The 6,400-nt window shown below is 38.0% G+C and overlaps 1 pseudogene; it reads right to left on the bottom strand.

The window, feature by feature from the left end:
- Window positions 1–3,617: 3,617 nt before the first annotated feature.
- Window positions 3,618–5,117, bottom strand: LOC103274107 (annotated as a pseudogene).
- Between the last annotated feature and the right edge of the window lie 1,283 nt (window positions 5,118–6,400).

Below are 6,400 nucleotides of genomic sequence, written 5' to 3'. Positions count from 1 at the left end.
TTCTGGCAGATATATTAGAACAAAACCATACCAGATCACTTAATCACTCAGGGTTTGAGATGATTCAAAACTGAGCATCAGTCATCAGTCCTTGTGAGGGCTGGGTCATTTCAGTTTATCCTCAGTCCTTAGGTGTAGCCCTTGAGGGGGTTTCAACCTAAACCCTGGGGATTTCCAGACTTCCCTCTCCTTGGAAACCTCTATATTCTAGTTTGTATTTTGCTAAGCTCACAATGCTGTTGAAAGCTCAGTTTAGCTCCTCAGCCTCTGGGCCATTTTTCGTAAAATTGACTACTGTCCCTGGAGAAAAGTAGCCCAAATAACAGGCTTGCCCTTCTGGATTTTCTTCTCTGGACTTTTAGTCCAGGGATCTGATCTGCCTTTGTAGTTTATCGATTTTCTAATATTTTTAACAACAATTTTTTGTCAATACATTTCTAGTTGCTTTTAGCTGTAGAATTGATTCAGATTACCTAGTTGGCCAAGCTGAATACATATTTTTTTTTTTTTTTTTTTTTTTTTTTTGAGTTGGAGTCTCACTCTGTCGCCCAGACTGGAGTGCAGTGGCCGCTCCCGGCCACCGCAGCCTCGACCTGCTGGGCTCCGGCGATCCTTCCGCCTCAGCCTTCCAAGTAGCTGGAATTACAGGCATGCGCTACCACGCCCGGCTGATTTTTTGATTTATTGTAGAGATGAGGTCTCGCTGCCCAGGCGGGTCTCGAACCCGCGGGCTCAGGCAATCCACTCACCTCAGCCTCCCAAAGGCGCGGGATTACAGGCTGAGCCACCGGGCCCAGCTCTGAATACATATTTTAATAATTTCTAAATTTGTTTATATTCCTTCCTAGGGTTACATTTATTATTAATTTTATATCTACCTAGGTTTTTAGTAATATTAGTTATTAAAAACTTTTTTATTGTGAAGTATGATACACTTAGAAAAATACATATAAAATATAGATACAACTTAACTAATTATTGTAAAGTGAATATTTAATTTAACTACCACAAAGGTAAGAACTTTTTATTTTAAGCAAAAATTATCTGGAAAGTTTATACAATGTAGTGAAAAATAGCAATCTTAATTACAGTGATAGGTACATAGAAACTAAAGGTTACAAGTGTGACTTACAAAGAAATTATGTTTACCTCAATAAATTTTATTAACTCCAAGTAGAGTGTATATTTTTCTTAACTGGAGCAAAATAAGAATATTTGGGAAGCAGTTCACTGATCAAGGCTTAAAGTAAACCCACATCATGGATAATCAAAGAAATGGGGATTTGATTATATAGCTCATAGCACTTTTCTCACCAAGGTTAGGATAAAAAGAGTTGACTATCACAATGTGGATCATTTCAATTTGTGAGTAGTAATTAAATAGCATTCATTAATTCCATATATTTTGAATGTTGATATTTTTATAAAAGCACATAAATATAGAAAAGATAAAGTGATGAGACTAATAAGAGAGAAAATAAGGTTAGAAAATGAAATGAGTTAAGATTAGTGCAAAAAATCTTTATCATATGTTTCTGTAGTACTTTTAGAGATGAACCACATATTTGACCCTGAATTTCTTTTAGTGCCAAAGCAAAGAGGGAAATACAATCAGTTTCAAGATCCATAGTACTACAAATGATTGTTTGTAGATCCAAAAACAAATCAATTATTTAGAAGCACAGCTGTTCCTGGTACTTATATCTGAGAAAAATGTCTACTATGGCTCTTTATTCCAAAGCCGCTTAGATGAATGTATAAATCAGAATAAGATTGATTTTTTTTTTAACCAAGAATGACAAGACATATTTAATGATGTATAGAAAATAAGTTGCTAAAATGGACTGGACAAACGTTCATATGAATAATTTTGATGTATTTATCGATTAGATGCTCTGTGCCAGATAGCATGTGCAGCCAGATACTCATGGTCCTGTGTGTATGGGAAACATACAAGTAATCTTACAGCAGTGTGAAATCATAATAGAACTACATAGGAAGGTTAATATGAACAGGATTAGTTCTCCTTCCATAGAAAAATAAAAATTAAGCAGAGTTTTGATATATAAGTAATATTGTTCAGTGGTTAAGGGAGGATTGAAGGTAGAACAGTGCATGCATAGGATTAGAAGAATAAGCAAAAAACGGAAATATATAAATAATTAGAGGAAGAAATGCAGATTGGAAAGAAACAATAAAGCTAAAGAAGACAAAGACCAAATGATAAGCTATTTAGATGCCACCTTGTGGCTAGTGGGGAGCCATTCAATGATTTAAAGTTAGACAATAACAAAATTTTAAAAGTCACTCCAGACACAGTGTGAAAGATAAGCTAGAGACTGTTAACCCTGAAGGTATGAATAGTAAAGAAGATATGGCAAAGTTCCAGAAAAGAAATTATGTATTTCTGGATTAAAGTAGTTGTAGTGAGTATGATGAAAAAGGATAAATTTAGAGATATTTAGGAATCTAATGATTTGATGATTGATTGGATATCAGAAGTAATGAGGACAAAAGAGTTTAGAATAACTCCTGGAATATAGTCAGAAAAGATTTGATTTCACTAGTCACCTTGGAGACAACCAAGGGGCCTTGGTTCATAAACTTTTGAATGTGATTTATTTGTGATGTGTATGGTACATTCAGGCAGACCTATCTAGTAGGCAGTAAGATGTACAGGCCAAGGAGGAGTTCTGGACCAGGGAAATAGGAGTCATCACTGTAGAGTCTCAGTAATGACCAATTGAGCTTGAGCCAGGAGAGAGTACAGAAAGAGAAAAAACTTAAGTTAAGGATTTCTGGATTAACTAATTTTTTTTAAAGGCTTAAAATGTATTTTAATAAGTTGATGCTGCATTATTACTCCATTTCTCAGAAGAACTCCAAATTTAAGATACTATGGACAAATCAAACATGGTACACCAATTAAAAAAAAAATTCACTGTACAGCTACCTAACAGGCAAGTCTAAGAGCTACTGTCAGATCTTCAACATACAGCAACCCTGTTCTCAAGATTTTACTAGGACCTATCAAGAAAAGCTGTGACCAGCTCCTGGGTTATTCTTACCCAAGAAAAAGATGGAGGCTAGTTAACACATGGTTTTTTTCTTTTTTCTTTCTTTTTTTTTTTTTTTAGACATATACTAAAATGAAAATCTCTAGGAGAAAATATTTTCCTTAGGACATAAAGGGGAAATATATGGGATATAACAGAACCATATGTATGTTGACTGTGGCCTCTGTGGACATTTGCCTGAATTCTCACCTGGGAGTAATGGAACAATGGTGCTAAGGTCACAGGTGGAGGGGGAGTATTTGATTTTTGTGATGTATGTGGCAGTGTCTCTGGGGCTGGGGTTGGGGAGGAGTGTAAAGATTAGAAAGCAAAACAGGATGAACAAAAACGGAATAATCAAGATTAGTGGGGCTCTAACTGGATCCATTTTGCCATGGTTTCCCCAGACCCTCAACAATCACATATGAGACTTCAGGAATGCACCACACAATTGATTAGTTAAACAATATATCACACAGAACTGAGTTGTTAAATACCACCCCTCTCTTGCCCTCTGCCTTCAGCACCCTCCCTAGAGTAGTACAGGAAAGGCAGACCTAACTATTGGGAGGAATCTCTAACACTTTTCCAGGATAGAATTCTGGTTAGTCCAAAAAGGGTCCTTCTTTTAAGGTTTGAGAAACTAGACACTGCAACTTTATTAATGTCAGCAATATTTTTTGGAGGAAATTCAGCTTCAGGGGTTGCACGGTTGAATGCAGGAGGAGTTCCACCATTGCCACAATTCCATCCGTTGTAGCAGTTTGGTCAAAGCGTTCAGTTGTTGGTGGGGTCAATCCCAAGGTTCCATCCGGCATCATAGTGGCAAGTCCTGGAGGAGCTGGGTACCACCTGGCACAGGAGTAGGGGGCATGGCCCCTCTGTTGTTTATGCCCATAGCACCTTCCATAGCCATCTGGCCCATCCGAATCTCCTGCTCTCTCCCATCAGGGAGTACTCCCTTGAATCCTTCCTGCTGTCACCATATCATTTCTTATTGTTGCCACAGCATCTCTTCCTCCCAGTGTGTGTGCTCCTCCTCCTGCCTGATCTCCAGGTGCTTTCATTTTTGTACCTCTTGGTTGTGCAGCTCTTCCATCCTCCAAAGTTTTTCTTGGTGCCTCATGAAATCCTGTCTCCTCAGCATGACTTGATTCTCATGGCGAGATACCTCCATATCCATCTCCAGCTTCCCACAAGCCTCCCTGATGTTGTGGTTCTCTTGGTCCTGCTGCTGCTTCCCCATCTCTAGGAGTGCCTTCCAGTGCATGCCTATACTCAAAGGAGCCAGGCTGTACAAATCTGGGTGGCTGTTCTCGCTCCTTGTGAAATTGCTGATTCTTTATAACCAGCTTCTCTGGAAATCCCTCTTCATCATCTAACTGGTTCATGGGTTTCATAGTCACAGGACGAAGAAATGTGATTAGCAGAAAGGAACCTCTACTGCATCTGTCCAAAGATTCCTGAGCAAATGGCTTCTCTGAGAACTCAATAATGTCTTTTCCTGGGGGCCTTCCTTGATTATCCACAATGACTACAGCCCTCTCCACCTGGCCAAACACAAAAAAGACTTCTTCCAGTAGTTTATTGGACACATACTGAGGAAGGTTTCAGACCGTAAGGGAAGCACTATGACAGGCAATGCAAACACACAGTTGCTTTCCTTGGAGTGGCATTTTGTCCAGCTCTAGTTTGCCAATCTCCTCCATGATTCATGTTTCTAAGTGGATAAAGCCAAATCCTTTATCTTTATGAATGAAAACTTCATCTGCCTTATTTCTCAAATAGTTTCCTCATTTCCTCCTCACTGATGTCAGGAGGAAGATTTCCCACAGAGACAGTTTGGTTGGGTGAAAGTCTTCTCTCTTGGTGTCCTAAAATTCTTCAGGTCAATCATCAAGCCTTCATTTTGGCTGCTGGCCTGTTGTCCATTTGCAGGTATTGGTGATGGTGATGACTGCTGCCGTTGTTGCTGGTGGTGCTGTTGCTGGTGGTGATGCTGATGATCCTTCTTGGAGTATGGTTTTGCTTCTCTAAATTAAAAGTTTTATTGCTCTGCATTTTTGCACCCCTCCAGCTAGTGACCTCTCCTTGGAGTAATAGCAATGTGGATTACCCAACTTAAAAGCAGTGGTAGAAAAAGAAGATGGAGGGAAAGGCCGGATGAGTGCTCAGAGTGTAAGATAAATTCCTGAAGGGTTTTGTCTTATTACAATTGTGCATTATTTTTCTAATAACAAGTGTTAATTTCTCTGGAAACAACCATATAATCTTTTAACAACATGAACGTATACATATATGAGATTGAGATTTCAGTGGTCTATATGGGACCAGAAAATCTACAAAATATAAAGTGGGGTTCATAGTATAAACCACAGTGTGTTGTGTAAATGCACATGAAAGGTACTTCTCCTCCCTGCCAAGTGCTCAGAAGTTATGTTATATGAGTACACTAATTGTGAATATGAACAGGAAATATGCTAAAGATATATTCAATCAATAGAGAGTTAAACCAGAGGAGAATTTATACCTCATCTAGAGGCCTGAGATGAGATAACTCTTTTCTTCTGCCACTTCTCTACAAACAGCTGCTCTGCTATGGGGTATTTGTTTCACTGGAATATTTTAAAGTAGAAACGAGAAAAGTCAATATCTGAAGGGTATACTGGGTTCGAAAGGATGATGATTTTCCAAAATGCTTCTCGAAAGTTAGTATTTCCTATTCCAAAATCATAGAGCAGATCTATTATCCTTCCTTTCTCACATAAAGAAAGAGGGGAGTCATTTCTTATTTAGGCAATAAATGATGCTACCTGTTAAAATATAATATTTATGCTGTTACTTTTAAACTGCCAATACAATGAAAAAGAAAAAGAAATATAAAGTAGGATAGTAACTATAGCAGTAATAGTTTCGAGTAATTCACAGAATGATATAGAAAGACTTTTTCGTATAATAATTGTTTATTAAATAATATACCCATAATTCATGGGTCCCTGTAGCCAGAGAGAATCATATGAAACTAAAAAAAAAAAAAAGTTGTGAAAAAACTCTGAATAGAAGAGAATAATACAAAAGAGAACATTGAGGAGAGCTGGGAAGCTAATTAAAGTAATTTGATGATTGGGAGACATCAATTGGATATCCTGTCAGTGAACTACTACTGCTAGTAAGTCTAGTATTTGATTTTTGGCATTTTTTTTCCTCTTGAGGTCTTGATAAAGCACTCAAGGTACTGTAGAAATGGAGTTACCCAAATCCAGGTGGACTAGATAGAGCCTTCCTACTGAATGTGTGGTCCACAGACCAGCAGCATTATCATCTCTGGTGAATTTTTCAATCCA

The sequence above is a fragment of the Carlito syrichta genome, unplaced genomic scaffold, assembly GCF_000164805.1.
Source record: "Carlito syrichta isolate Samal-C Ts95f unplaced genomic scaffold, Tarsius_syrichta-2.0.1 Scaffold314390, whole genome shotgun sequence".
NCBI classification, from domain to species: domain Eukaryota; kingdom Metazoa; phylum Chordata; class Mammalia; order Primates; family Tarsiidae; genus Carlito; species Carlito syrichta.
Note: the sequence above shows the minus strand (reverse complement) of the source record. Positions and strands in the feature narration are given on the sequence as shown.